Raw genomic sequence first — 5,954 nt, forward strand, 5'->3', positions numbered from 1 at the left:
TTATGTTCAATTTGTAACAATGAAATTGGGGGTCACCACAACATAAGGAACTGTATTAAAGGGTTGCAGCATTAGGAAGGTTGAGAACCACTGCTAACCTGTCCACTAATGCCGGGAAGCAGAATCTCAATGGATTGAGCTAATGCTCCTGAGAACGGCAGTTTTGCACCTTGTTTTATACATTACAATCAAAAGAGGAGATGTACTAGTAAGTTGGTTACATGAAATCCACTGATGATAGATTAGGGAGGTGGGAGAAAGCAAAGCAACAGGCAGGTGGGTGGAGGGGGGATATCTGAGATTGGATAAAAAGTAAAATGATAGACACATATGTCTTTTACTTAGGTGAGTGCAGGATAGTTAACAGTCAACAATTAATAACAATGAGGGGATTTGTGGTCTCCACAGTGTGTCTGTGCTTTGAGGGGTTGGAAAAAGAAAAATTACTTAGACATTGCAACCATATGTTATCATAGATGCAAGAAGACAATAGACAGGCTCAGTTCAGGTAAAGACTGACCTTTGTTGGGGAAGATACCAGCCTAGAACATGACTTCCCGCCATAAACTATGTTTAAAAAGTTTTAATTTCAGACCATCCTTTGTGGTTACCTTAGGTCTCTGAGTTTGTAAGGCTGCCATGCAGGCCTTCCCTGAGCTTGTCAGGTTAGCATGCAGCCTCTTTTCACACACAATAGCAAAAGCTACAGTTTGCAAGGGATTAGCACATTTTATAAACACAAGAATGAGAAACCTATTAAATTGCTCTTTGGAAAATTTGTCAAAATATTTCACCAAACCTGAAGTATTAAATTTTCTCATTTTCTATAAGACAGTAAATATTAGTGTTTTGAAAAGTTAAACAGCCCAGCTGGTGTGGGGCAGTGGTTGAGTGCCGACCTATGAACCAGAAATTCACAGTTCGATTCCTAGTCAGGGCACATGCCTTAATTGTGGGCTTGATCCCCAATAGAGGGTATGCAAAATGGATAATTCTCTCTCATCATTGATATCTCTACCTATCTCTCTCTCTTTCTCTCTCCCATCAATAAAAACATATATGTGGTGAAAATGGTTAAATATTGTTTTTATGTATTGCTGCATGCAGTTTATATTTAGGTTTCAGAATAATGGGGTGTCCATATACTCCTTTTGAGAAACTGCTGCCATGCATTTGAGTAGCCTTAGTCCTAGATTCATCATAAATCTTACTTGTGGGCCACTCATTCTTACTCCTCTCTTGATAATTCTCTTGGAAAATAATTTCCCTACCTTGCATAACCATACACCTTTATTAAGGGCCAGCTGTAGCTGTTACAACTTAAAAGAGTCCTTTGCACTTAGCTATGCTGCTAAATGCTTGAATGACACTAGCAGGTTAAAATAATGTATTTAAATATTTAAATTTGAAAATGTATGTACAATTTAAAATCATTTTGATCCTCAAATTTGGTGTGCTCAGCATTGTGGTATATGCAAAGCATAGCTATTAGTTGGCAGAAGGAAGATATTTAAACATTCTATGGTTCTATTCTTTGATGTTAAAATTAGAAAGGGAATTGAAAAACTTAGTGCCTTTAAGATTAAAGCAAACAAATGTCATCAATATAAAAACCAATTCAATGCCTTAAGTGATGTAATAAAAGTGGAACAGGACTGAAATTCACAAATATATTAGTTCTAATGATAAATATGATAGAATAGAAAGAACATAATCTGTGAAACAACACAAGTCTGGTCTGAGTTGAAAAAATATCTAACTTAAAAAAAACCACAAGTCTGTTATCATAACAAAGTTACTTAACCATTCCAATTTCTAGCTTCCAGATCTGTAAAAAGGATCCATACAATTTAACTTATATCTATAGAAATTAGTGATTCTGTATATGAAATAATAGCTGATTAAGTCACTCAACATCCATTTTCTTATCTTTCTTGTGCCTAGTCAAAACAAATATGGCTAACATAACAAAATATAATCTGTATGAACCAACTTTGTACATTTTAACATGCTGGCAACAACAGCAGAAGAGTGCCCGTGGCTGGATTTGGGCTGCTATTCCATGAGACACATGATTGGCATTAAGTGCTTTCCCTTGGGAGAAATATCGATGCCTGGGATGCTTTCCTACTCCTAAGTTTCTCTCTCACTGCAGCTTTTTAAAATTTTCCTAATTCCCCAAATATGTGAATCTTTGATAATGAAACACCTGTGATTTGTCTCCCATATGAGAGTGAATACTTCCAAGAAGAAATTAAAATTTCTATGAGCAATTAAAAATGAAAAAAAAATGTGGTTTAAATGTGTGGGCAAGTGAACTACCAAAAGTGGACATTCAGAACAAGATAGACTTGGCCACCCAGTAGCCCAGCACTGGTTCTGACTTGACCTCCTCCCCCACCTGAGGGGCGACCAGAGGATGTACATCCAGCCTGGGCGAGGAAAGGAAAATGCATGATCCTTGAATGCCCCAAGGAGAAGAACTGGGGAGATATGCACATGTAATTATTGCTCACCGAACACACCCATAGAATTAAGTCATTAAAGCATCCTCCATGGAGCAAAGTGTGCAAGGAAGTGGACAGAGGCCAGGAGAAGTCCACTGTTAAAGACCTCTCCCCATGAAAGGAGATCATCAAGAGCCAGAAGTGCATTGCCAGATGCACTAAGCGTTCGTTGGGACACACAGTGTAGTTGATAAACACAAACAAGTTACGAAAAAAATTACCTCTTCAACTCCAAAATCCACAAGTTATATGAAATAGATGATAGAAAAGGTGTGAGAATTAACCATAGCAATAGTTATCATGACAACCACCAATACCATACAGGGTGGGGCAAAAGTAGGTTTACGGGTATGAGTACATGAAATACAAAGTTTATTCTTGTATAATTATTAACTAGAGGCCTGGTGCATGAAATTCGTGCATGGGGGGGGGGTCCCTCAGCCCAGCCTGCACCCTCTCACAATCCAGGACCCCTCGAGGGATGTCTGACGGGATCGGGCCTAAACTCCTAACCACTCTGCCTGCCTACCTGATCACCCATAACTGTCTCTGCCTGCCTGCCTGCTTGCTCCTAATCACTCTGCTTGCCTGCCTGATCACCCCTAACTGTTCGCCTGCCTGCCTGCCTGATCACTCCTAACCACCTCTGCCTCGGCCCCCGCCACCACGGCTTTGCCTGGAAGGACGTCTGAAATGATGTCCGGAAGGTCGTTCAGCTGTCTGATCTAATTAGCATACTATGCTTTTATTATTATAGATTAACTAGAGGCCTGAAGCACGAAATTCGTGCAAGAGTAGGCCTTCCTTCCCCTGGCTGCCAGCACTGGCTTCCCTCTGGCATCCAAGACCCAGGCTTCCCTCACAACCCTGGCTTCGTCTGGGACATCTGGTCTAATTAGCATATTATGCTTTTATTATTGTAGATTATTGTATTATTTTTAATTAATTTATTTTTTATTAAAAAATTTTTAATGTTGACATTATTGCAAGTGTCTCTTTTTTTTTCTCCCTTTGCCTACCTCTGCCTACCTGGGTCTCCCCTTCCCTGGGTCTTCACCATACTACTGTCCATGTCTAAGGTGTATGCACGTACATAGCTAATTCCTTTACCTCTTTGTCCAAACACCCCCACACCTCTCCTCTCCGGCACCTGCCAGTCTGTTCCAAGTATCCATGCTTCTGGTTCCATTTTGTTTGTCAATTTAGTTTGTTCATTAGATTCCACATATTAGTGAGATCATATGGTATTTGTCTTTCTCTGACTGGCTTATTTTAATTTGATTTTTTTATTGATTCAGAGAGGAAGGGAGAGGGTGAAATGGAAACATCAGTGATCAGAGAGAATCATTGATTAGCTGACTCCTGCATGGCTCCCACTGAGAATCGAGCCCACAATCCAGGCATGTACTCTGACAGAGTATCAAACCATGACCTCTTGGTTCATAGGTTGCAGCTCAACCACTAAGCCATGTTGGCAGGGCTGTATCTTTTTATTTTATTTTTAGGATTTTTAAAAATTGATTTTTAGAGAGGAAGGAAGGAAGAGGGAGAGAAAGAGAGAAACATCAACATGAGAGCAAAACATCGATCAGCTGCCTCCTGCTCAACCCCTACTAGGGATCAAGCCCACAAGCAAGACATGTGCCCTGACTGGGAATCAAACCAGAAACTTTTCAGTGCACAGGATAATGCCCAACCAACTGAGCAACACCGGCCTGGGCCAAACTTCTATGTCTTTATTCTAGTTCTCCATGATCAGATACAAAATCAGGTCACAAGTCTTCTGATGTTCAGTACATAAAAACTCAGTTTTTTATATGTCCAAACTCTCAGGAAGAACATCTTTTGCTGAGTTTTCCTCTTCAAGGATTCATAAAGACCCCTCTAAATTAATCATTTGAACAGATTTTTCTAGGCTTACCTATTGCACTAAATCAGATTGCCCATTGTGACCAATTTTTAGACCTGAAATTTAAGCAGCAGCCACTGCTGGCCTACTCAGTTTCTCACAAGGTAGCTCTATATACTTATAAAGTCCGGGGCCTGGTGTCATTGCTAAAACGAGCACAGCCCAGAGTTTGGTGCAAGGCCGTTTCAGTAAATTTCAGTAAAACTGCTGGTCTTGCAGTGCTTTCTCAGCTGGTAGAAAGAATATACCTGTCTTCAATTTTATGCTCAGCAACAAGTCTCCCATAGGTCTAGCCCCAGGGTTATATGTCTGTATAACTTGGATTTTTTACTTCCTCATTTGCATAGTTTTTACTTAGGACAGAACGTTGTCAACAGGACAGCTGGGTCAAAGCAGATTCCCGTGTAAATCACCTAAAGGACCTTCCAACTTCCAACTCAGTTACCAGCCCATTGTTCCTGTTTCAGACACTTACTTCAGCAGGGTTGCTACTTTTTTTTTTTTTTTTTACCAGACAATACTGTCAACAATAAATAAAATAAAATAATTTTTTTAAAAAATGAAGAAAATAAAACAAAGGATGTGTTTAAGGGGGCGGAGGGAGATGTCTGATCTATTCAAAACTTTTTGATAACTTTCGCTTCACAACAAAGCACTATAGGTCTTGACCCCTCTTGCCAAAAAGATCTCTGTGCTTAAAAAACAGATCTTTGCAGCTTTTCACCAAGAACTCCCAGCTCCCCATAGCAATGAGGAAGACGGGACCTGGTGTCACCTCTCCAGACTTACTGGCCTAATACAACTCTCACTACTGAAAACTCTTTTACTTTCCCCTTTTCTCATCTCCCAAACATTGCATCACTCAGAAATAAGTAGGCATCCTCTCTTAGCTAAATGGAATCTATATCATTTAGCATTCTGATAGCATACCTATGGTACATATCATCAATATATAAATTTTTATTGATTATTTTATCTTTCCATCTTGTTTGAAATATAGTATCTTTTCTCTAAAGTTAATACTACTATCTAGATCCTGTTCTTTCCTAACTGCTGAGGGAACTTTATCCTTCTTTCTCTAATTGAATGCTTCCCTTCAAACCTATTGTCCTCATTTGCCTTTATAACAACACGCTTGCATTTAGCATCTCCCACCATTATCTCTCTGTCAGATTTCTTGAGTGCATTATCTATCTCAACACGTATTGATTTTATTTCCTCACCCTTTCATTTCTTCTGAACTTATTTGAAATCTACTTGCCCTAAATGAACATCTCTATCTAAAGCAAGGAATGGCGTTTTTTCTAATCAAATCTATATACTCACAGCATCTTTTCTTCTGTTTCTCCTTATAATAACTGATGTTTATATTTGATCCTCTGTATCTCTTGTGGCTTTGAACTTTGCCATTTGTTCTTTTTTTGTACTATTTTTATGAGAAACATCACCCACTTTCACAGGTCCAACAATGCCTGATTGTCAAATCTCTACCTTAGGCTCTGATTTCTGTTAACTTTTTGCCTTTTCCCCAGCATCCA

This window comes from Myotis davidii, unplaced genomic scaffold (genome assembly GCF_000327345.1).
Source record: "Myotis davidii unplaced genomic scaffold, ASM32734v1 scaffold226, whole genome shotgun sequence".
Classification (NCBI taxonomy): domain Eukaryota; kingdom Metazoa; phylum Chordata; class Mammalia; order Chiroptera; family Vespertilionidae; genus Myotis; species Myotis davidii.